The sequence below is a fragment of the Tigriopus californicus genome, chromosome 2, assembly GCF_007210705.1.
Source record: "Tigriopus californicus strain San Diego chromosome 2, Tcal_SD_v2.1, whole genome shotgun sequence".
In the NCBI taxonomy this organism is placed as follows: Eukaryota; Metazoa; Arthropoda; class Copepoda; order Harpacticoida; family Harpacticidae; genus Tigriopus; species Tigriopus californicus.
The window spans coordinates 1,931,170-1,957,453 of record NC_081441.1 but is presented as its reverse complement, the minus strand read 5'-3'; the positions used below and the strand labels follow the sequence as shown (position 1 = coordinate 1,957,453).

Sequence of the window (26,284 nt, the reverse complement as noted above, 5' to 3'; positions counted from 1 at the left end):
GGGCAAGTTTGGCGAACAGGAACGAGTTTCTTGAACTACAAGTGAAAAAAAACAGGCCAGCATTTGGACGCTTCAAAGCTGTCATTTAGAATTCCATTCCACCACGCTATGAGCTCTTAACATGACATATCCTTGCTCGTTCCCTGTCCCATCCTTTAAAAATCCCATTACTCTCTGTGGGACAACTGAAAGAATGCCTATCTAATATTTACTCGTCTCTGGCCTCGTTTTTCCTTCTCAAGGAAAGAAACACGAACTCGACACACAAAAGAGGTTTAAATCTCCCGCCAAACACAAAGTCCGGTTAAGGGGGGTTTAATGTACACCATGAGAAAAAAAACGGCTAAATTCATACAAAATGGCAATACATCTAAAGCCAAATCATCTATCAAGTACTGAATGTTCTTAACGATTTCTCATTACATAAGTCGAACTCTACATTCTAGTCGTTCAGATATTGACGCATCAAAGCACGTGTAATCCAAGCTCGCCAACATCCGCATCCTTATGCAACTGTCGTCTATTAATGAGAATTGATCAAGAATGACTGGATTCTTTGGATGCATGCTTTCAGGTGGTTGGTAATAAAATATTCTCGGGATCTGTCTCCAAAGGAAAGCCAAGCTTAAAAAAAGTATTGGCTGACATGACATTTCCACATTATAATGGCCACTCCTCGGCATTCTAATTCGCTACGAGCCAGAACTTGTTTGCTAAAAGTGTGACTCCGCATTACAAGCAAACTGACAAGGAAAGCAACTCATACTCTAATTGATGAGGTTGACGCCAAAAAGAGGTGCCTACCGTCATTTAATATGGATTATTTAGAACATGGACCCCAATATGAGCATTTTGAGAGAAGGGAGGAGAGTCGAATCAAAAATGCATTTGAAGTCCAAAGAATCAAGGTCATAGATATGGCATTCATGTTCGCATTATCTTTCAACATAAACTTTTAGTCAAAAACACCCTCAATTGTTACGGGTTGGTAAAGACATGAAGGTGCTTACGAAAAAATGAAGGAAGAGAGGAAAAAAGTTTTAGGTTCTTCTTGAAACTTTTTTGTGTTTCTCGTTGGCATTGCCCTCACATGGACTGTCAGATGTTTTCAAGGCGATTTGAAGCAACCGCAAGGGTCCATCAAATAAATAAAATCCTTATTATAATCACTTTCTGACCCAGTACTCAAGACAGCCAGAAGAGAGTTGACAAATATTGACGATTCAAGTCAAAGCCGAGCTGCACTTTTTACATGGCATTCATTTTGAGAGTAGAACATTGTGGAACAGCCGGGTTTGTATATATACAGTATATGAACCCTGCCGACCAGAACCGAGTGGAGAGGGACCCCAAGAGCCACCGGTATCCTGGTAATGGGTCATAATGACTTTGAAACCTTTAGGACGATGACTATACGTGTGGACCTCTTTTTTGGCACTTCTTCTCCACCAGAATTCCGTGCTAGCGGATGTCATGAATGAATCTCGGGGGACTCAAATTGCGAGTAGAGGATCCTTCAGGACACACGCATAAACACATATACGTATACACTCTTTCAACATAGTGAAAGAGGCGAGGGACGGACGAAAAGAGAGAGAGAGATTCCTTTGAAAAGTGGATCATCAGGCTTTTCTTATTTACTGAACTAAGAAAAAAACATGGCAGTTTCATTTATGAAATAAGATTCTGGGCGTGTATCCCGGGGTATTTTGTTTTGAGCTCGCTGTTAGATGGACAAAGCCCTAAAAATAGAGCCAGTTGTAGACTTCACACGCCACTTTTTCTTGGCAATCTTCTTGATTTTTGATTGAAAACCAACAGATTACCAAGGAGGTTGCAGGGTGCTGAAGGGAGAAGAACAGGGGAACGAGAGGTTAATCCTCTGGGATTTTACAGCGGGACCAAGGCAGGGTTGCCAAATATGTGCTGGAAGTTGTCAATTCAGGGCCATTCCAGGGCCGCTAATTTGCTAGTACTCTAATGCCCGAGGTTTAAAATTAACACTCCAAACACAATTTCGCGAAAGCTACCCCTCCTTCGTTGCACCAAGTGCCCAAGTTCTTGTATTAGAGCTTCTCACAAACTCTGTTGTCGGAATACGCTATTTTTTTGAAGTTGTTCGTCTATTGATTCTTATGATTCAACTTCGTTGGAAGATATTGGTTATGGTTGAAGTGATATTTGTTTTCCACTTTTAGAGCTAGAGGTCAAGTCTTGGAGAAAAAAGTGAGGCCGATAATATCCCGCGGCAATCAAATTTGGACCCACTCCGTCAAACAAAGCCATGAGAAAAGAATCTTCCAATCTTAAAGGTCTCATTGAGGCTTGTTAGTTTTGAAAGGCGACCATAGAAAGAGTGCCACAAAGAAGCACTTATCAATTATCAAGATATGATACGAGCATATTCGGTCTTATCATTCACTCATTGCGTCTTGTTTTGTTCCCTGCCTTGGCCATTACTAACGTATTTTCATTCAGTTTTCCTGCGGGACAACGGACTATTGGGGCAAACTTTTTCAATTTAAGATCTACTTTAACACAACATTAATCAAAAATTGATGTACTGATGAATAAAAAATGGCCGAACTTGAAAGTCCCGGAGTTTGCAAACCTTAAGGTCAAAACATGGCCTGCATCTTTCTCAAGAAGTCATCATTAGGATTCATTATGCACGAAGTACTAACTTCAAACTTTTCCTGAAACTCTTTCCTTAAACGTCAAGTTAAATCGAACTGCACAAGGCATTATTCGTTGGGTGCATATCACAATCGATCCATTTAAAGCAATTGAAAGGCCTGCTTTCATTGAGCTTCACTCTAATCCATAAGAGACATACTTTTCCTGACAAAGATAAGTCATAATAATTGAAATTGGTTTGTTTGGATCGTTAAGTTATGCACCGGTAGGAAAACATTTAAATGAATGTGACCGCTAAGGGTATTTTCGTGTCGCTCTTTCTCTCTCTCTCTTCATTGTACGTGGTTCCTGGTCGTCTGTTTGTTCGGCAGGTATGCATGGTCGGTAAATAATGTCATGTCAATTGTCCCTGAATTTCCAAGTTGGACGAAAGGTTACTACCACTCGGATTCGTGCCTTTCTTTCATCAGTCGTATTCGAGCTGCAGTTCCTGTTTCTGTGGATTGTATTTTAAGCGGTATTATTTTCTAGGTCGAGTGGACTTGAACGAAATACGCTTTGGGATGCGAGACTCCTCTCTAGATTTAATCCTCCTCAAACAATGGATCTATGCTGGCTTGATCCCAACCGATTGGATCCAAAGTTTGCAATAGATACATGATAAGGAAAGCTTGAAAGCAGCCTTCGGTTGGAAACTAACGATTTTACATGGTTCGTTATCATTCTTTTTCACCAATGTTCAACAAGTTCTCGAATAGATGCAATGAGGTTTGGGGGGGGAAGCCCAAGGGAGGAAATTGTCATCACTTTTTGAGAGATGGTAGACTCTAAGGAGGAGTCCGTAAACTCCATCAACAAAGCGGATCCTCAGATTTAATCTGCTGTTCCAACTTACAAGGTTGCCATGTCTAAGTAGAACCTAAATCAACAAACGGCTCAAATGGCAAGCTGCCAATTGATTGCATTTTAGATTTGATTAATATCGTTGGGCGGACTAGAGCCCCTCCGGAAAACAGGGTCCTCACAGCGAGCCAAGACTACCAGAGGAAAACATTTGTGCAATTTCGAGCATTTATCCAAGTATTTCCAATTCACATAGAAGAGAGAGAGAGAGCATCTAGGAAGCTCAAAGCCATTCCAAATAATCTGAAGAGAACCCGGTTTTCATCCTTAATGGCAAAGCCTACAAGAACTAGTGGTATATGGTCTACCAACGAGAAGTCGACGAGTTCTCTTTACAAGGGGCGGCTCCACATAACTTGTGAAAGGATGTGACACTTCACTTGGAACACTGGGATCTCCCTCACTACTTCTCACTTTTTCTTTCACTTGTTGATCCCTTTTCCAAAAAGACAAGAATTTCCAATCACACTGGATCACTTTGATTGTGTGTGGTTCCACCTTGAATGACCAACTAGTTGGTTGGTAGCTTGGTTGCTTTGGAGGGTAGGTTGGTTCCACTCGGTCTATGAATGGAGGAAAAATGCGCGGGAGAGCGAGCGCCACATGGAACCAATGGAGAAAAGGAAGAGAGGAGGACACGGAAAGAGCTCTTCAACACCACAGAGTAAGTCTCCCAAGAGAGACGTTGGCAGTGGTTTAGTGGCTTTTCCAAATGAATTGGAAAGTAGGGGACGTTTTGAAAACCTTGCAGGCAATTTCGTTGGCTCATAAATTGGAACAATTGTTTATAAGCAGAAGGGACAAAACCAAGACAAGGGTATTTTAAATCAGGATAACTACGGAACCACAAGAGCAAAAAAGAGAAAGACCTAAAAATGCAAATCAGAAGGGCCGTAATTTGGTCACTTCCTTGTAAAAGATTTACTTTACAAGACCGTCAAGACTCCTAATTGACATTTGGCTTGAAAATCTTCTTCCCATCGCGCTAGTGAGTTGTCAAAGGATAATGGATTGTTTCGAACATTTATGACTTTGGATTGGTAAGATTTAGACCAAAATCAACAATGAACTTGCATCAAGACTCCGAAATCTAAATATTGTTTAGCTTTCAAACACATATTTAATAGTACAATATTTGACAAATGGAAGGGAGCTATAGAGGATATTCTACTCACTAGAGTAAAAAAAGAGTAAATAATTTATCCTTTGGCTAATTGAATGGCCAGTTTCCAAGTTGATTTTTCGACATTTCTTGACATCACACATCATTTCTCAACATCTTGGCAACTACTCTATACCCCGAAGCGACCGAAAAGGTGAAAGTCAACTAGTGTTTAGCATGTCTTACATGACTGATATTTAATTACACTCACACAAAAACACGGCGCTCTCTCAAAACACCAACTGGAACTGGAAGGTTGGAAGTGTTTCCAGGAACACATTGGTATGATTGGACCCTTTTCTTGACTGATATCAAATGAGAAGAATAAAACAGAATGAGATATTTACCTCGACCTTCCGCGGCCTTCTCCCTCAATCGAATGATCCTAAATCGATGTCAATATGTATGGACATTCTTGAGGATCATGCCTGAAAATAGGAAAACAAACATCATTAATCCAAGTGGGAGGATCAGAAAACCAAAAAGCGAAAAGTTTTGCAAGGTTGCGTGAGCACTATTGCTCAAATAACGAATTCCACTATATTTAAGGTTGCGTGATATTTGCAAAGGCTATCCGTGTAGTTTGAGCAATTTTCCATCTGAGTGTAAACGTAAATGTGGATTCTTGGATGCAGTCGTCTCCTCTCCTTTGGTCTCACCCATGTCATCACATGGTCAAAAGCCTTATTAAGTTTTGAGACAAATACTCAATTCCATCTTAGCAGTTTTCTATATCCCACAAAAGCATACGAATTACTTTTGATCGTATCGCTTTATTGAACCATTGCTCCCATTCAATGCTTATATCTCAAAAAGTTATTATAAGACTTAAACGGAGATTTAATGCCAAGCTTTAAAAAGGCTTTTCAACCACTGCACCAGTATCTCACTAGTACGTGAGATGAGACGTGTAAGCTGATCATCGAAGAATCCAGCCTAAGTTTTCTTACTTCCAAATCCGCCCATATTCAAGGTTGCGTGATATTATCACGAGGCTATCCGTGAAGTTTCCTCGATTTTCCATCGCAGCCCATCCATTTTTTTCCCTCAATTTAATTCGCCCCCGCGGTCCTTGCTATACATGAACACTATTCGAGAGATAGTACAATAGACTGTCATTTCATTGCCAAGCTGATAGCAGAGGCCCTTCTCTGAATTTGAAATGACACGAAATGGCCCAGATTTACTACCAAGCCCATTTACCCGGATCTCTGGGAATGTCAGTCAACAACTGGATGGACCATCAGTCAGCTGTCATTGGGGACCTTTTATCTCTTCCAAGACTAACAACACCAGACTACCCAACACAGAGCCCAAACAATAAACCAGAAGCCCAACTGAATTCGATGGAACCCACCTTGAGATACTCGAAAAAAGGCAGCAAATTTCGTTCTCGGTCCAATTTTTCAATGAGAAAAAAGGAACCAAGATAAGAGGAAGAACGAGTGAGAACTGGGAAGAGAGAGGGAGAGAGGAGGTTTGTTCCACTCCATTTTATTCTTGCACGCCCAGCTTCTTCCAAGGAAATCTGAAGGAAAAAATAAATCCCTACTGCTAAAAGGCATATGTGACAAGGTGGTAGGCCATTCAGAGCTTGCCTAGAACGGCGGGCACATTCGCTATTCAGCCTCATCAAAAATCTTGGAACGCTCGTCCCATTTCAGACGCCTCTAGGAATCTCTCCCGTTTGGTCTGAAAAGAGCACTCAATGCATTGTTCTCTCCAAGTTTGAGGAGGAGATCGTAGACGCTTGGTTCATTGTTAGCCTCCTGGGAAATTCTCCAGGGCTTGCGGGGACGATATACACTTTGTTACGGGTGGAAGAGTTTCTCTTTCCATTTATTACCATGTCACCTGGGCCTTCAAAGAGGGCTCTTCAGCTTTCAATTTCCACGCCAGAATCCGGGTTACAATTAAGTACTGCATGTAGTGTTAGTGGCGGTGTATGTGTAGGATCTGGGGGGAAGGGGGGCAGGACTCCCTGGAAATCTGGGTCGGATCCGATACACAAATTAAATATGTCAAGTCCAGACCCGGGGGTATGGTGCCCTGCCGAACACAACATCCCCACTGGTGGAATAACTTGGAGAGCCTGGATGAACGACCCTTCGGGCGTCTTGGCCAGATGAAACCTGCTGAGGAGGTCTCGACTCGACTCGAGTGGTCCCTAGAAGTTGTCTTTTAATTTTCAGAGGCGAGGTTCGAGAGGAGAGGAGCATTTGCTGGCTATGCAAACTTGAGGGCGAAAGTGCTCTTATCAAAACAGGCCCCATCCACCGCCACCATCACCATCGCTTTCCCCACCACCACCTACACTAACTTCTCGAGGGTCTCTTTTGCTCAAAGTAGGGAGTGAGAAGATTGAAGTGCATTCAGTCCAACCCAAACCATTCATAAATCTCTTCATTTCGTACTCTGTTCATGACTGAGCAGAAAAAATTGCCGATTCTTCTTGATCAGAGATGAACGCATGCCAACGATCCTTTATGGTGCTTGTCTGTGGATATCGAAGAAGGTCAGAAAGTTGGCTTGGGGGCCTTTCCTCAATAAGCCAATAATCTCACTCGACCATTAGATCAAGAAGTGCAAGATAAGGAGGAACCCCACCATCATGCAAGAAACTAACCATCTGGTTAGCGAGAGATAATGGTACAAAGAATTTGAGGTCTTTCTAAAATGTACACTAGCATGAGAACAGGAGTAATTTAGAAGCGAAAACAAGGTCTTGTCTTATTCTATTCCTCTTTAAAGTTTTAAAACCAAGTCGTGGGAATACAAAAAAAAGACAAAAAGTAACAACTTTCAACGAAATACAGAATGATTGCCAAGCATTTCCAGTTAGTTCCCGTAAACAATTGCAATGTTGAAGGGGCTTGGATTGACTTGCATTGCTTGACTTAGGATTCCTCGACCCTTATAATTAAATAATCAATACGCATTCACATTGAACCCCCAAAAATCTGAGGGAAACTTTGGAGAGAAATGCACCAAAGATGAATGGGCGGTTGCAAAAGTGGATATGATTTATTATTCTATAGGCTGCAGTTCCTCATTCTCCCCTTTCTCAGTCGCCTATAATTGAAAATGATTATATAAGATGCGTTTAACAGTCACAAGATTACGAAGTATTAAAAGTTCCAACCATATATTCTTGGCCCAAATTTTCAAACCATTCCTCGGCTCGGCAAACTCGATCCTTTGGACAAACATCGATAATCCTATAAAATCATCGTATGTACATTACATCAAGTTTTACTAATAATCATGATTCAAACCCAAAACAATCCGTTTCACGTTTGTACTTAACCTCGCAAATATTCAATATATCGGAACTCAAGAAAGGAGTGTATTCTTGTTTTAAGAAACCCATGTTTGGGAACTGGGTCGGATGATCTTGGTCCGGAAATACGCTCTCTTAAGGGCATCATGTATCTGCTTTGTGATCAAAAGAACGAATATGACTGAGGTAAGGTGAACAACGAACGCCTTGGGCCCTTTTGTGGCTTATCTTTGCTCGAGATACGGCCAATTTACAATGATCGATATCCACGTATTCACCATACACAAGAGACTGTTTCTTGGCCAACATCAAATTTTGGCAATTCATCGACCAGTTTTAAAATCATCCTTCGACGTGGATGCTTGCAATCTAACGGCAAGCCTTGGTTTGACCACAAGAAAGCACCTAAGAAAAGCGGGGGGGAAGCCCAAATTATTCTGTCAAGATCTTGAGAGTCTCTTGTCCATCAACTGTCACGTGGGACCGACTAATTCATGGTCAAAGCAAGTACATTGCGAACTAACTGGATTGTGTTAGCGTTCCATGGACATTCTGTGGCACTCACACTTAAGACAGGACAAGTGAGCGGTAATATAATTTTGTTTCTGAGAACTAGTATCATTAATTTCCGAGGATACCACTCTATTCCACTTTTTCCGAGCGTTTCAAGTGTTCCAAAGACCACATGAGCTCACTTTCTTCTCCCCTTTTGCCCAGTTGAAAAATGATGGGAAGATCAATAGTGCTCAGTCAGCAACCGAGGAAAATATGTCTTTGTTCGCTGGAAAACGGTCCCTTACTCCCTGGGTCTTTTCTCTTCTTCTTCTTCTGATGGCTCCTGAACAGAAGCCCTTTAATGTCTCGGATCTGTTAATATTTTGGATGCGAAACATTATCCTGAGAATCGTGACTGTTCCCTCTTCTATCATTTCCCTTCCGAAATGCCTTGAAGGGTATCGATAAAGACTTTAAGCCTCGTTGGAGAAATCCCCTCCCCCCCCCCCTCAGGACCTTCATCAGGAGCCAGAAGTCCTGGTCGTTTTTCTGGATTACAAGCGACGTTCCCTTCAACCCTCGGCTCAAGGAGAAGACATTGATTTCAATACCAAAAGTCTTTGGGACATGCATTCGCGTTCAAGAATGTGCCAATGTCAAGCTATTTTCAACAATGCCATCTGGGTTGAAAAGAATCATTCAAGAAGTGGCACGAACCACCAGGGAGTGTTCCACGTCCAACAATGTGGCACATATCCTGTAAATTTATCCTAAAAAATCGAAATGAATTTGAAAGAATTGTTTTCATGGTGTTTGTGTGTGCCGAAACCATAGAAGTCAGTCAAGATCGATGACCTCATTACGCCCTCCCTCACAGCCACACAGCAAGTCTGAGCTTCGTTCCATCTTTACCTGGACGGAACAAGGACTAAATGGCCTCTCGTTGTGATGCAGCTCAGATCCATCAGGCCAGTCCACTATATTAGTCAATCGCCACGAGGGTCTCTTCCCGTCTGCCTTCTTCCGGCACTTTCACTCCTCTTTCTGGCATTTTTTTTTAATTCAAAGTACTCAAGGTCATTTTCGACAATCGAACATAGAGCGTGGAACTCCGTGATCCCCTTGAGAAGAATGAAACAGCCAATAAGGGCTTATGGGATCGACGAACGACCCTTTTTCTCGGTCCCTCTCGGTCTCGAAACGTCAGGTTCAGGTCCAATCTCAGATTTGACACAAAAAGCAATATGATGTCACTCAATTGGATGATTGACCTCCTCTTTCCAAACCGAGAGAAAGCTCTGATGGTCTTTCCACTTCCCTGTACAGTTCTGTCACATGGTCTTCATGCACAAAATGAAAGGATTTCAAAACCAAAGAAGGTCGCCGCCAAAGACTTGCCGTCAACAACAATATCAATTTAACAATCATCTAACAAGGAATCTGGTGGAGTTTTTAGAATATGACTTAGCTCATGGACGAGACTCTCTCTCTGGTTCTGATTGGACCTAGAGAAGTCCAATTGGTCTTTGTTTCGAGCCTGTCAAATAAAATGGAAAGCTTGCCCTCCGACGAACAAAAACAGGGCTCGGCGGAACGGGTTTCACCAAAGTAAAGAAAGAGGACCTCTTTGGTCTAGCATTGGCTCTTCTTCAGTTAAAAGGTGCCAAGACAAAGCAGAAAGCATCCCCGAAGAGACTTCAAAAAAAAGAAAAAACTTTTTGACCCAAGTTCAAGATAATAGAGATTGTTTCCTTCTAAAGTTCTTTTCCGTTTCCCGTGGCTCTAGAAGTGTCTCTCAAAGTCTTCCCAAAAATTGACTAAGGACAGAATCCTAAGTTTTAAATTCAACACACGTGCGTTTAAACAAGATGTGTTCCTCACTTCAATTTAACTTGCTATAATTATCCGAATGACATTTTAATGACTACTTGAAAGGAATAGACCGTCTTATCATTCGAGGTGAGTTCGGTCCATGCAGGTAAAGGTAAAAGAAAATCCCTAAAAAAGGGAGAGGAGTCTTCAGTTTGGCGCTGAATCAGGTTCGTTGGCACTTCAAACCATTCTTGTCCTTGTGGGTGGTGGGCGAAAAAAAAGTCGAGGTCCCATTTCCTAGGTTTCCTCCACCTTGATCCATTAATGTGCCTCTTCGCTCTTGGCCTTTGCAGTTCTTGGGTGGAACTGGGGCGAAGACCAACACCCCCAAAAAGCAGTGTCTCAGCTCTTCAACGTTGAGCAAGGCCAAAAGAAGGAGCGAAAGAAAGCTGCCGGTATTCTGTGCGCGATCCCTACTCCATTCCGCGTTCAGGAAATATTGGTCATATATTTGGAACAAGGACTCCACACCAGATATTGGTGAGTAATATTGATCCTTGTCTGTAACAAGCACTTTTTAAGGGCACTGAGCGTATGGACAAAACAAATCCGAAAACATCTGACCACCCCAGCTAACGGGTCGCCACGAGAATCGGTTTTTTTGGAATCACTAAAGGAATGTCGGATCCGCCTGGAAGAGGTTTCTTTATTGGTCTTCAGGTATAGAGTGAGAGTGTTCTCAACCAGAATATGGCCTCTCAACAGTAAAAGAAAGGCCCCTTGTTCGTTCCGTATGCGAGCAGGATCCCAAAGATGGAAATGGATCAAGTGGAACATTCTCAGGAAAATGGAGATGAAGTGACTCCAAGGGTACCAGACTTCTACTTCTGCAAAGCCTTATCCACCTCATCACTTATTGATGCCTAACCTGAGTCTCACCACCGAAGAAAGGAGTCATGATTCTTATGCTTAACATGGAACAAGCTAATTGAATGAATCCAACGGAACAAATGACTCCGAGACAGGATATGAGAAGAGGTTGATGAAAAGGCGCCTCCCGTCTACAAACAGTAAGTAGGTCATTCGCCAAGACAATCTTGCATCTGGCTTTTCGAGCGGAAGAGTCCCCAATTTGCATATAAATGTACCACAACCCCAACTCAAAGCTTCCAAACAGGGTGTAAAGGTTGACAATTGGCCACCCTGAGAATGAAACATGCATTTGAGCGGTAATACCAGGTTGTTCGCCGAGTATTCCATTGCTTCTGCAGCTACCTGTAGTCTGTTATATAACTTTGGCTAGCTTTCACAAGGACGAAATGTGGCCCAAAATACCTGCATACCCAAGAGAAAATGCAGAATTGCACCAAAGTATTGGACACTCGATAGTAGTTATAAAATGAGAGTTTGTGGACAAATCAACCTTTTTAATGGATGGGGGCCTGTGTAAAAATGATCGCTTCACTCTCAAAGCGTCCCTCAAATTCTACACTTACCTTGTGTTTCTAAATATGGCTGAAAGCCTATTAACTTTCTTTCTTTCACTTTGGCACCTTTAAAAGTCGAATTACTTGGATTTAAGTCCCATTGATGATGCCACAAATGGATGCCGACGGCTCTTTGGTTATTTAACCAAGTTCTCGACATGTCGAATGAATACATTTCTGATTGTTGTGTAACCAGGGCCGATCTAAATTTCATTCCCTACGTTGTCAAAGAACCACAGTGTGTAGCTACATTTCTGATGTCAACTCGGAACTCTTTCCAGATGAAGTCCACGATTTGGGCGCGGTTCTGCACTTCCCCGACCTGTTTGCGAATACCCAGACCAAGTGTAAAGTTCTTGTAAAAAATTGTGTTTACATGCCGTCGAGGCATATTAAAAAAGGCACTCATTCTCTCAGTCTCATTACTCACAACTACTGTTGGGGACCAAATTAATAATCACGGGAGGTTGCAACTGGAGCTGACACTTTACATTTTCAATAACATGACATCACTGGTGGAATGTCATAAACCCGTTAGTTAGCCTCAAAAAGTAACCCTGACTTTTCATTCGTCAAACCAGGGTTGCTTTTTACTCAAACTTAAAATTTTACGTGTTGCTTTCACTTTCCAGGTTTTCTGGCAACCTTGAATTTGAAATTTGATTTGGTCCCATCACTACTTACATCACACATACATGGACTCACAACACTGTTAACAGGTGATGCGATCGATCAGGATTGCCAGATTGGTTTCAGCCAGCAATGTCCAGAGTGCTTGAAAGCGGTCGGTCGATCTAAAGAGTGTCCAGGGGAAAGAGGCGACATTAATTTATAACCTTAGACAAATGGACCTGTGCAAATTTGCTGGTGTTTGTGTGGGCCCATGAAGAATTTAAAATGATGAGTAAACACTGAATCTCTGTCCAGTTCATCAAGTAAAAATGTCTCGAGTGATTGAGTGCTTCCTATGAAGTCATGCCTCCCCTGGGGGAGGGGATGACCTCCCCAATTGTATATTCTCAATGCAAGAGGTGTCAAGATTTTAATGCTCCATACCTCGAATGTGATGAGGAAGAAAACTATTTTGTAGGCATAGAAAAATCAAACCTAGAGTGTGCTTGAATCGACCAATATATGTAGGATTTCAGATTCTAGAGCTCTCTAAATTACATATGTACAAATTTTGGTAAGATGTACTTAAGCAAAGGTGTCAGAAAACTTATTGATGACAGACACTGACGGTTTTATATTTCAAGTATATTGTGAGAATGTAGACACAGAACTAAGAAAAATTGGTCAATGTTTTGATTTCTCAAATTATGACAAAAAGAGCTCGTTAATGGTTTTCATCAATCAATAAGACAGTTCCTGGATACATGAAAAACGAATATCCATCTAAAGTCATTACTCATTTTGCTGGTGTTAGAAGCCACGAGCGTGCATTTAAATTCTTAGATGGGAAGGAAGAAAAAAAGAGTAAAAGGAAGCACAAGAGTAAATCAGCAAAATCTCAATTTTATTGACTATGAAAACAGTGTGTGTTTAGCAATATAGTCAAGGTTTTAACTCAAGCTAAACTTCAAACAAACAAACTTAAGATGCAAATGATAGAACAAGAAAAAGTTGGATTGTCTAATACTGATGATAAACGAGTTTGGATTGGCAAAACTCTCGAAGTTTGCAGAATTTGGTACTAAATTAGCATGGGGAAATCATCGATTGCACACAATTTCAACATTATGTGAAGGGTAAAAGGGTAATCTCGACTATAGGACAAGGTTGACTACAGCAGTGAGTGAACTGTGAGTCTCGTTGAACGAGACTAACAAGTAACTGAGAGTCTCATTCAATAAGATCGCGACTGGTGGCACACTCAAGCGCTTACTATGAAGGTAAAATACCTTTTTAAATTGAATAACTTTGAAATAATAATTGATCATTTTCTCTTTGCAAGCAAAGCGAGAATAATAATAAAATGGGATGAGAATTCGTTGATCTTCGCGGGTGAAGCGAGCATTTTTACATAGGCCCCCATCCATTAAAAAGTTTGATTTGTCCACAAACTCTCATTTTATAGCTACTCTCGATGCAATTTGACTCGAAGCCAGGGCCTTTGGCGTACAAAGTATTACCTTGATTTATTACAATTCACACGGTATTTGACTTCGTTATGGATGCATGCAGGAAGACATGGAAGACAGGAAAGCCCTTCATTATGTCATGACAATGCGCTTGGCAGAGTCACTTCTATTTTTGCTTTCAAATCGCATGCTGCGTGAGACTTAGATGTCACTCTCGAGCCGAAGGAAGATCCTTGATCCAGGACGCTGAAAGTTGTTAGCGATTTAGAAAATCTGAGCAGGCCTCTCCGACGTCAAATGCACTCCTATTCCGAACAAACAGCGCAAAGAATGACAGCCCGTTCATAAATAATGGATGTGTTGTGCAAATACCATGGTACCTGAGGATTGAAGGTCATCTTTCTTTGTCGGTACTTTTGCCCTTCAGTTTTAGCTTCCAATAGCTTTGGAGAAAAAAATGCACTACCTAGGGGTCCCTAGACAAAATCAGCGCCAGAGGGCTCTCTGGTGTTCAAATGCAAGCAAAAGAGTTGGAGGGCAATGCACTTTTTTCCCAAGATTACAACCGATAATCCATTGGGGGAGACTTTGGGCAGGAATTAGGCTCGATTGAGGAACCTCACTGAACCCAGATAAAAGTTTTTCTTTCATGGTCAAGTGGACCGAAACTTGGTTAACTGGACCAATTTGAAACAACACTCCTCAGCACTTCGAACCGTGCCTTGCCAACCACATCAATTGGTTTCATTTCCACTCACATGAATGTTTTCAACGAATAGATCCAGCTTTGCTCTAATTCATTTCCAACGTATACCGTAACAATCTCTGTGCCTCTCTAAGAACCAGCCTGATGAGGTTGGGGGAACATGGTATTGTAAACCTGCGCACAGAGCCTTAGCCCTCCCTAACTGTGACCAGCTTCCGAGGGGAACTGGTGCAGAGAAAAAAAAAAGCCTGCTACTCCCTAATTCCAGACTTACTGAAATCCAGTGGAACTCTAAACCTAAGCAGGAAATTGGAGCATTCCAGCCAAAACGACTCGGAGCTCAGAGGGAACTCAAAGTCTTTTGGTAAATGAAGTGATTATAAATTATGGCTTCCACCAAATTAAACTGGGAACCGAAATGCATTATTCAGTCCTCTGAATCAGAAGTCAGAGAAAGCTCACATGTTTGTCTAGTATCGCAAATTCATGAAGAAAGATACCGTTGATCCAGTCGTCCAGTCTCTACCTTTTGGATGACGTATTGGACTTTGATGTTACCAACAAAGAGACCCTGATTCCTGGCATAGTCACAAGGAGATCAATTATTTAGGCTAGTCAAAGAAAAACCAAAAGAACAGGGCGAAATGTCACGACCACTCGTGTCTAGAATCCTCCCATAAGAGTCGACGAGTATGCTTACCGTGTTTCACATTGGGGAAGGAGGAACAGAATCGAGGCCTAAGTTTAGAGCGAGGAAATCAGGATATCCCATTCCAAATTAGTTCAATGAACTTTCCTCGAGTAGATTGAGAGACAGACCGAGTGAGGAGGAAACTCAAGAGAAAGACGTGATTGTTCAAAAGCACTTCGGGTAAAGTTGAGTGGGTACTTATCATTAGACATTTGGAACCGAGAGAAGAACTCGTTGGAACATTTAAATTGTGTCAGAGCGGTGGGACCAACCGGGTCGTCTATTTGATTATTCAACCAAAGTAAACAACTGAGACACCCAATGAGGGCGGGGAAATTGTTGAAGGGCCAACAGGGGCACAAAAAGGACATCTCAAGCCACATGAAAGGTGAAAGAACGCCGGCACTGACGCTTTGAAGTTAAAGGGAAATGTGTTCCACTCTAGACGAGAGTCATAATTTGGTGGGATGTCCACGATTCTAACCACGTAGCAATGGTTGAAACGCGTTAGGGCAAGGATGTCCCAAGGATGCCCCCGCGATCCAGTTTTGGGAGTTCACCTTACAATTGTTATTTTGATCAAATGCGTTTGACCTCTCCTTTAGAGGAAAAGAGAATGGAGGTCGACCTCAGTGGTGCTAACATTTTGATGTCCCCCCATCAAGGGCACTTACTTAGTTAGAGCACAATGCACATACACTCCCAAGAGAGATCTGTTCTCGTTGGTCTTGTTGGGTGCCAACTGAGGTCACACATGCGCAAGTACACACTTTGACAACTTGGACCTTGTGTTCCAACCACGTTCTGCTTAATATACAGTTGATATTTAATATATCCTTGGCCAGCTTAACTAAGCTCCAAAACTTGGTCTTAGAGTGGAAACAATGCCCACAGGTCATTTGCCCGGATCCATTTCATTTCCAATTTGGTTCCATTCCTCTTGTACAGTGTGGAGCCTCTATTTCTGATTAAGGCTTCGTGCCACTCTGTTCACTTTGGACCACTATGGCCATGTTGCATGACATTTGAACTGGTGGGGCTCCTTGGCCTTCGTCCCTTCGTTTCGTGGCACAACGAGAAGTGGATCCCTGTGTGGAATTCGTGCGGAACGAGAGAATGGACCAAAAAACAAGACCAAACAGAACTCAAGCGCCATTTCTTTGCCTCTAAGCTTTCAGGGATGCCATAACGGATTATGAAGTCCATTGGTGGGTGGAGGACAACCTTCCACATCGTCTCAAAGTGTGTGTGGAGGGACAGTGCCCCTTACAGTACATTTAGAGGGCAAACACGAATTGTACGAGTGCTTGATTGAAAGGATACGATCTAAAATGGCAACACTCAACTGTGAATGGTCCCAGCAATGCGGAGACTCCCTTTTTATCAAGAGCCTGGGAGGAAAAGTCAAGGAATTGGAAAGTTTCTTTCCAAAAAAAACCGGGAAGCCAGGCTTTACGAGCAATTTTATCCAAGGTTTCACGTTATTGGTATCTTCACTTTTCACTTCAGTAAAAACACACCAGGTTTGGCTTATTTCCCTTCCTCTTCACCTCGAATCACACTGACATCCAATGCCATGGGTGGAGGTTCCGAAAACTAATAATCGTCAAGCAAGAAATCCACTCAAAATGCATGAGGCACAGAAATCTGAATGGGATTCATTTCTATTGTCGGATGAATTTGGTCCCATATCCGATGGTAAGGGCTCATAATTGGGAGGCCTGATCGACCAGAAATCACTTTTCTGCTTCCATTCCGGATTTCAGACACGTCGAACTCGGAAATTGAATTGCCTCCTTCATTCCACACAGAATATCAGGGACACGACGGTCCCGTTGCATTCAATGTGCCTGATCCGACTGTGATCAAGTATGTCTCGTCTTTTCGACATAGCAATGTGTTCAATTGAAAATGAGACGAGTCCCTGCGGACCTTTAGGACTTGGGAGAGAAAAAAAGGACGTCTCCGAAAAATGACCCTATGTTACCCGATGTACACATCCACACACAACTGTCTGCGTGCGAGAAGCCTCCTCCCCGAGTCGATTCCAAAGTGAATCGTTAATCGTTGAGTGTCCAAAAGTCCACGTGTTTAGAGACCTTGAAGGACCGGAAGAGACATGGCGAACAACAGCGGTTCTCTGGCAATAGAGTCGCCTTCATTTCCTTCCTGGCCTATCTTGCTGTTTTCAAAGACGACAAATAGAATTTTTGATCAAGCCGAAGGTGTATTTGTTGTCGATTTCCTTACCTGAAGAGGAAAGCAAACATTTTTGAAAGAACGCTATTGTACACTAGATTTGAAACAGGTATGCAATGTTCACCACCAAAACAACCCCAGCGTTTAGGAATAAGTATGTCCAATGCGATCAATTCTAATCAAAATCCGAGAGTCTCTAACTCAAAAAAAGCAAGCTCTGTGTAATGGCGTCTTTTCTTTGGAACGGCAAGCAAGACAAACGTCAATGTACGTAGCTGCTTCTTGGCCGAGAAAAAGAAATTAATTACTCTGGATAAGATCATCAAGCAAGGAAATGTTGACATCCTGACATTGAGTCACAGATGAGACATTGCGATAACTTCAAGACGTTCACACAAAAGCCCAAATCCATGTAGGGTGAGTACTTGCTCGATTGCAAGCCGTGAACTTCTTCAAGGTCCTCTCTCACAACTCACGATTGTGATTGAAGGGCTTGAATTCCGTCTTGGCAACCCGGCAACTCAAACTTGACATGGTTGTTTATGCGCTTTCAAACTGAAACCTCCAGAGCACCGCGCCCTACCGAACCAAAGTGAGAGAACGGAGACAAACATTTGCGTTTGGGGTTGGGTTGTCATCAATTGTGAATCACGTCAAACGCTGATAGGGAGTAGTGGAGAGCATTCAGTGCTTAAGATGGGAAGGCGTCAACCTCTTGAAAATCCAAAACATCAATCTTCTGCGTGATAATATTCGACAATGCTTCATGTTTGGGGAAAGCGACACGACCTATTCAAGAGCAGGAACCTGAAATCTATCTTAGAGCTTTTAAACTTGATAGCTATTTTTTTCTGTTAGTGGGAGAGTGAGTGTCAATGAAACGTAATCTAAGTGATTAGATTGATAAAGCCAACGGTTCTTAGGTTCATGGTGTAATATTATTCATTTTCGACATTTCAGTCAGCTAATTCGTGGAATCGAACGGAGGTCGTGATCAGCTTCTCTCACACTAGTTCTTCATAATGGAGAGAAGATCCTCTCTAGATATCTGGTAATCTTAGAAGTCACACATTGTCAAACTAACTCCTCTATCTAAGGAGTGACTGGTGGCCACCACACACAGATGGACTTTCATTAATGTGATCTGATCATCTTCTCGTCCCCAAATGTAACGGATTAGGTAGGAGCCAGCTGGAAATGGAGATTAGTCGCAATCCAATTAACTTTTTCAACCCCGTGGTTCGTCGTCCAAGTTTGACGAGGGCAAAACTGGATTTCAATTCCAATTAAGTTTCGGCACGGCATGAAGAAAAAAAAATAGTTTTAGCTGGAAACTTTGACACCTTCGTTGGTGGTGGCCACGGTGAAGTCCAAGAAGTGGAGGGCAAATGCCAATGAATTGAACACCAAGGAAACCCCAAACAAAGTCATAAATTATGAGGCGTGGCTCCACCCAACATAATCCTAGTTCCCCACCAATCCCATGAGGATGCGAGCTCTGCTAAAATCTGACCAAATGTGCAAGACAAATAAAATCCCGCGCCAACTCTCGTTCAAAGAATGCATTTGAGTTGGAGCTTTTGAGAAATCGTTTTAGTCCTGACACGTGCTTGCTTTGTAGGTGTTAAGGCCTCCTTGTGCCATGGACATCATCTCCTTACGAGTTGATTAATTGGTCAACACCTGTCGTCCAGGTTTGACCACAGTGGGTCAGACGGGGATATTGGGTAACGCTTCGGTTGTGGCGGTCGTTTTATCCTTTCTATTCTTCAAATAAATCAAGTGTCCATCGAAACAAGCCCAACATTCTCCGCCCTTTGAGTGAATATTCAGGGCCAATTAGGGAGAATACCGAATGGCCAACCGAGCTCCCTTCTAATGTGTTGGTGTAATTTGGAAGGAAAAGACAGAAGCTCCATTCCCCTCCTCCATTCTTATCTTTTCTACTTGTTCTAAGAGCTCTGCCACCATTCCGTAAAGCGCTCAATGGAGGAAAGTATCCAATCATTGAGTGTTTGGTACTCTCAGATCAAAAAGTACCTCATTCAGGGCCGGACCTTGTTAACTTCTTACTCAAGCTTTGATCGCAGTAGAGCCTGGGGGATCTTTAACAAAGTTGCATCGTATTCCAAGCATAGATAGTGCTTCATAATTCAGCAGTTGGCTTGGTGGTGAGAGAAGGACATCATTGCACAAACGCAGATAGCACAGACGGAGGTCTTTCATCTGAATCCATATCACTTCCAAGTATTCCACATTCGCTCCGGGCCCAAAGTTTTTTTTTATTTTTGGAGTATTGTCTAATCAATACCAAGCCATTCACCCTTCAAAAACGGTGCACCGCTCAGGTACGTAGTTCGGGATCTAGGGTTCGAACTCTCAGATCTGTGACTTGACTAGGGGGAAAACATTGCAGCTGTTCTCGTTCTCATCTCTTATCAGCTCTTCTCCTTCCGTTGGGATGGCTTGGATTGTGTTTCTCCTGGCTAGCCACGACCAATACAGGAGCTGGATAGATGTTTGTGTGTGTGTATATACACACACACAAACGAACACGCCATATAGTGGCTCTGTATTGTAGTGGACTGACTGTAAGCCCCAACCGAGGTACCGAGGTACCGTGCCACTATATCTACTACTGCTATAACTAAAGTAAACGAGCATTCACCAGGGGGAAAAGGAAAAAGGCAATCGAGACTTAGGTGTATGCATGCACATAGTCCCTTCTAAATTTCCAGGACAAGCTTCCAATGAATGACCTTCCTCGATTTTTGGTTACATTTCCAATAGCTCGGTTTTGACAATAATGGAAATCGGAGACAGCCCAAACACCTCGAAGTCGGCAAAAGCCAATTCCAATTTTCAAAGGAGCTAATCTTTAACGAAATTTGAAGTTCCACCGAAGGCACCACTGCTAGGAAAATTAAGTCACTCAAACGTCACGTCAGGGCAAGGGAAAACGAAGCAAGGGAATAATATGGCTGTCAAATCCAACTCGACAGTGCTCAGGAATAAGCACACCCACCTCTTAAGCAATGAAATATCCATCCTGAGGAGAGTTAGAAATTGGAATGAGAGTGAATGAAGGGCGAGTTGATGTGCAACCAGCTCTCCACCTCATAGAATCTCAATGGTTAGAAGTCTCAATTTAGGGTAACACGTTGGCATAGTTTCTTTGGGGTTTCTTGCAAAGGAGTGTCAATACTATTCAAACCCTCGTATAAGGTCAGGGGTTTGTTGTTACTTTGGTATCTAGGTTGTATTAAGAAAAGATCAACCCAACGAGTTTGATTCCTGTTTTAGCTTCTCTGTGAACTCGGTGAAGAGACTATTGAATTTCTGGATGGAGTTAGAGAGAGCTTAGTCCTTCGTTGGCCAATGAATGAGTGCATTGGGAAAGGGGACTCAGAACGACCAGAAGGAGCAGGAGATGACGCTTAAATCCGCATTGGCCTTCGTTTTTGGCAGAGCTGTTCTGCGAATTTGGAGGATGAGTGGTAGCCTCTAGGGGAGCAATAAGAATAGTTGGTTGGGTGGATGGATGGAAATTCAGGAATCAAAACTTTGTGAACAATCGAACTAAAAGTTGGAAAGGTACGGAAAGTACTACTGGTGCAACCACTCGAGGCTTCGAAACCTTATCAAACTTGCCGTGCTAGCAATGTTCACTTGTTCATTAGGCCTAATAACGTTATCCAATCAGACAACAAAAATGGGCCACTGAAAATAAAAACCTCCATTAACAGCCTCAAATGTAAATACCACCTGGAAATCCAAGCATGCCAGTACGTATTATGCAGTCCTATCTATCATTCATTCTCTTTGGGAAAGGAGCAAATTATTGGGAAATGGGGGCCTTTTCAACCCCCTTGAGTTTGAGACGACGCACCGTTTACTGCGGAGTGACATGAGCCTGTCAATATTGGCCAAAACGGTAATAATGGCAGGAAAATTTGGTCGGATAATTGCGGACCCAAACTAAAAGGAGTTACCAAGCGAAGTTGCAGCGCCAAAAAAGACCCGCTCTCATTGAAAGTTAGCTGACAGTTTATGAAAGTTGGGTAGGATTCAAGATGACGTTGGATTAAAGAGTGAGGATGAACACGGCGAGATTTGGCTCGTTTTGACATCTGAGTTCCACCCCTTTCATGTTTAGCGTGTCAAATGTTGACTCCTGCCGCAAATATCTGGATGTCAGATATCAGCGTGGTAAAAACCACGTGCAATCGGAGATGACTTGAAGTCTAGGAAGTTTCTGTTTGTTAAACGAATGGAATGCGCTTTATTTTATCGCTAGTCTAATCCACAACTGCATCATGATGCAAAGGAGTATTCACCAATATATTTGACAGGAAGCTCAACTGTTTGAGCTGGAAAATACCTTGGTTAGAGAGGAATGTCTGTTCTTGAGCTTATCGGGATCTAGTCAAGAGCTTGGAAGTTTGTTTGTTTGATGTGTTTTTTTTGAACTCGCCATTTAGGAATAGAGTTTCGGTTCGCTCCTAATGGAGAAACTTTTAGATAGGAAAAGTTGCACTTTCAACATCCCTGAAAATGACCGAGCGATCCTGCCCAAAGGCCAAAAAAAATATTGTTAGAACCAAGTCTTGTGTCTACTAGCAATAACGAACAATGTTCACATTCATTCAGAATGTCATTCCATAAATTATCGACCTCTACCCGAGCCCGTTTCGTAGCATAAGAGAGAGAAAGAGAGTGAGAGAGAACGGCGAACAGAAGTGGAGCAGTCAGGATCCTTTGGGGAGTGTCAGAAGTGCTCTACCAACTCTACCAACCAGTTAAAAGGCAATAAAGGCTGCTTAATCTCCCTATTATTAGATAGGAACTGCGAAGGTGATGAAGGGCTCCATCCGAGGCCAGCTAAACTAGATATCCCACAAACTTGTCTCAGACTTCCTGGGTCTATTTCATGTGCTTTGGAACACCGTTAAAGGGGCCTCGGAAACCAGAACTGACTTTTACCGTATGTGTTAAAAAAAACCGTTCTGTGTGGCCCTGGGTTCGACGGTCTCATGTTCCATGCGGCTGGAAGTTCCATCTTTTTTCGCTGGTTAGACTTAAAGCCATGTACCAGAGTGGAACATTGGAACAACGCCCGGAACAGGAACAGTTATTCGGCAGGAAAGACGAAATGAGGCAATAATGCCAAGGCAATTTGAAAATTTAAGGAGATAAATGAGCTTGCACTTCACTCCACTTTACCATGGGGAATTCCAAGGCCTCATCCTTTTGTCTGTGTCCATTGGGGCCATCATTTTCCTCGGATCTCGTTTCCTATCAAATTCGATCAAGCTCTACCCGTCCCTCCTTCTTTCCGGTGGGAATTGATTTTGGAAGGCGTCTCATCGCTCTTCTCTACCAAAGAATGCATTATTTAGCGACTTCATCAGAAGAAAGAATCTTCTATGGTAAAAATAGATTCGGAGGATGACGCCGATATGCTTCGTCTTAGCCTTGGGAACGGTTCGGGAGCAATTGATAAAAGAATTAAGCAAGCATATGTTGCCCTCATTACAACATTTTTAACTTTCAAACCATTCCTCCGAAAGAGCCTGAAACATTTCCTCATCCAATGTACTACAAAACTGGACAAGGTGAACTAACACAGTAGAAAACGGATCGCAAAAATAGCACTCCCCTTTCTTCGAATCATATTTTCTCCATACTGCAAATTGAGAGTTGGCTCAGAATTGGCAAATTGGTGCGAGAAATTTGATTGAGTGCAGCCGCCGTTACGACCTTTTTCAAGGAGCATGATTCAGATCCATTTTGTCAGGAGAAACAGGGACTCCTAAAGCTATTGCAATAATGGGTGGATTGTTTACCAAAGTTTGACATCATTTGAAGCATTTCTAGTCCCATGAAGGGACAAAGGCATAGAGGTAGAACGTAAGCGAATGTTGACTCAATAATTAACCCACATGATTTCGTGCCAAATCCATGTTACCAATTGGAAGATCCTAACTAAATGAGGCATGGAACACGCGATGGAAGCAATCTTTGTCAAAGAGTACAGGGTAATGTTTGTTTCAAAGGGGCAAAAAGAACCATGAATCAACCATTTATCCAATAGCTGAATCTCCTCCCTGCATTTGGCTAACGGAGACGGTAATATTATATCCAGGAAATGTCTCATTGGTTGGTCTTGAATGACAAATTAATCACAAAGTCTGAGCTCGAAACTCGTTCCAAGGAAAAGAGGAAAACTTTTCCGACCCAACACAACCAACACCATCACCGCCAACACCACACCACAACGACAGCAATCATCGCAATAATAACAAACTTCAAATTGGACCACCAAAATATGCCGGAATTTGGAACCATGACCACTGACGAGCATTTGCTCAACAGCAGCTATTTTTTTGCTTCAATTCAAAATGAGTTTCCTTGGTGTACAAAGGCCAGCGATTCAGGCGGGCCCTCAAATGAAGGGTCCTTTTCAAGATATTTAAAGCAGTGTCACCACCAGGCTCCATGGTCCAGAAAAACTGACTGAAGTGAGTGAGTGAAAACAGCTCCTAAACATGAGATCCCCTTTTTAGGAGCTCAAACATAAAGTCATGAAAACTTTGCCTGGAGGTCATGTGGAAATTGTTGTACGGCTGCTCTCTCTCTCTCGCTCACACACACACACACACACTCACACAAATACACATGCATGGCGAAAGGCAGCAAAGTTGGCAGGACTGTTCCAAATTGGACCAATCCAGTGTAGAAACTCCCCGAGATATTCGTGGAATGCAAGCCGCTCAATTATCTCAGTTCCACTCTAATTATCCGGAAGGGAATAAATAAACCAATGAGCCACCAGTAGACGTATGAATGGAGCACAGACGAAGAAAAAGACTCAACAACAATGGAACATGGTTGGAACGGAGCTGACAAAAGCACATGTTCCAGTCAAAACAAGTTACTCTTCCCTCGTCACAATCATCGTCATAACAAAATAATCGTTCCAATATCAAGTTCTACGAACCGAGAAGGAGTAAAAACAAGACTGAGCCACGAAGTTGGGAAACACAATGAGAGAGAGAGAGAGTAAATGTGGAAATGAGAAAATTCCGCCATCCAGAACTATTTTCAGGATCTAATGCGTGGCCAAATGTAAATGGGACGTACGTGGAACTATTTGTCAGATGGAACATGAACCGAGCATGGAGGCCCGACCCTCTTGCTCCATCTGCAATTAAAGAAGGGCTGGAAAAAGGACAAGAAGCCATTGGGACTGACTGGTCCCTTCTATGCTCCTTACCCTCGGGTGTTCCAGTTCTAACCCACCCCCTCCAGTTGATAGCATCTTTAATCAAGCAAATGGACATTCGTCTCTTTCCAGCTCTTCTATTCCTTCAGGAACAATTCCTCGGCTATCTTCTCCTTTGTACTTGGCTAATCGTCCTTTCACGACATCACATTTGACTCTCCCGTGTTCACGCAAAATGATGTATATGTCTTCCGCTCAAGCATATTTTTGCACTCAGCCAAAGAGGGCTTACTTGTGGTGGATTTCCCCACGTCTTTGGGTGGGTGGGATCAGCTTTCTGGAATAAAACCTAGCGTGACAGCATTAAACCACTGGTCGCCTTGGTAATGATGAAAGGTGACTTTCAGATTGGGTGTGGGCGAGGGAAATGAGGAAAAATGGACATGCGACATTGTCTACCACACATAAGCAAATCCCTTTTCTTTCCCAGCCAGGGGAAAGAACCCTCCCTCGTCCAAGTTATCGACAGCTGGATCCAATTAATATTGCAGATCTTGGACGAATGTATGTCACCAGCTCCATGGATGAGGCTTTACGACTAGAACAGAAGACCGTCCATATCAACTCATCGGATCGATCAACATTGGCTGATTGATCGAAGACTCGCCACCCTCCACGTGAACTCCAATGACTGACGTGGTATTAGATATCACGAGACGGAGCTTATCGAGGGCGACCACAGATTTCAAGGCATTTTTGCACTTTTCTCGATGCATACCATATTCAGTGGTGAAAAGGCCATTTGGGCGTCGATCAGTTTTGATTGATTGAGGCTGCCGTGAAGCGATGCATTTTTGCAAGGATCAAAAGACTCTAATGGTCGACATAGAAGGACCCTAGGCCAACATCGAGACCTTGGAAAAGGCCCTTCTCTCTTGGCCATATTCTAGATCCAATTTTGAGATTTTGAAAGGCGGCCTTGTGTCTTGAGTTGAGAACCACCACTGCCGAAGAAAATGGCATACCTGTTTGTACACAACCAGCAACCGTATTCGGGATCTGTAGAAAGGCCAGCATTCCTGGAGGGAGGGTAGGGCCAAACCCAACGTTGAGGTCTTTTCTCCGTAGTAGCAAAAGCAGCGTCTTCATCTTATTTCATAAAAGCTGAGATCACTGGAGGGAACAGCGCTGGAAAGGTTTCTTTTGTTTGAAAACTTGGAACGAAGGAAGAGGGTGGAGAAAGTGGGGAGCAAAGAGAGGAGAGACCAGAGCTATGGGTTTGTATTACTCATCTCTCATAAACGAGTTGGTTGGTGGTACGTTGTGCTATGTGTGCATGCCCTAGTTCTATTCCAAGTTTTTGGAACCAGCCAATCAGCGTTCTTACTTTTCCAGATCCAATCTACTTGATAAGGCATGGTGCACACATATAAATCGGAGAGGGGGCGAGGAAAAGATCTTTGATACACGTAATTACTTCTCAAGGCCTCGTCGACAACTGATGATGACTGCTGGGATGGTCTTCTCTCCCAACACTCTAGAAAAAAAAACCTTCGCCGTATGTTATGAATGAGGAGAGTAAGTTCCATTTTCATGGGCCCAAGTA

General features: G+C 42.7%; 1 protein-coding gene across 10 annotated transcripts in view; it reads right to left on the bottom strand.

Annotated features, from left to right (window-relative positions):
* Nucleotides 1–26,284, bottom strand: part of LOC131892997 (tyrosine-protein phosphatase Lar-like) — a 65,618-nt gene that overhangs the window by 37,421 nt on the left and 1,913 nt on the right. For all 10 annotated transcript variants that reach the window (XM_059242895.1, XM_059242898.1, XM_059242900.1 and 7 more), the window contains exon 2: nt 5,050–5,130. The gene's annotated coding sequence lies outside the window, so the exon portion shown is untranslated. The remainder of the gene's footprint in view (nt 1–5,049; nt 5,131–26,284) is intronic.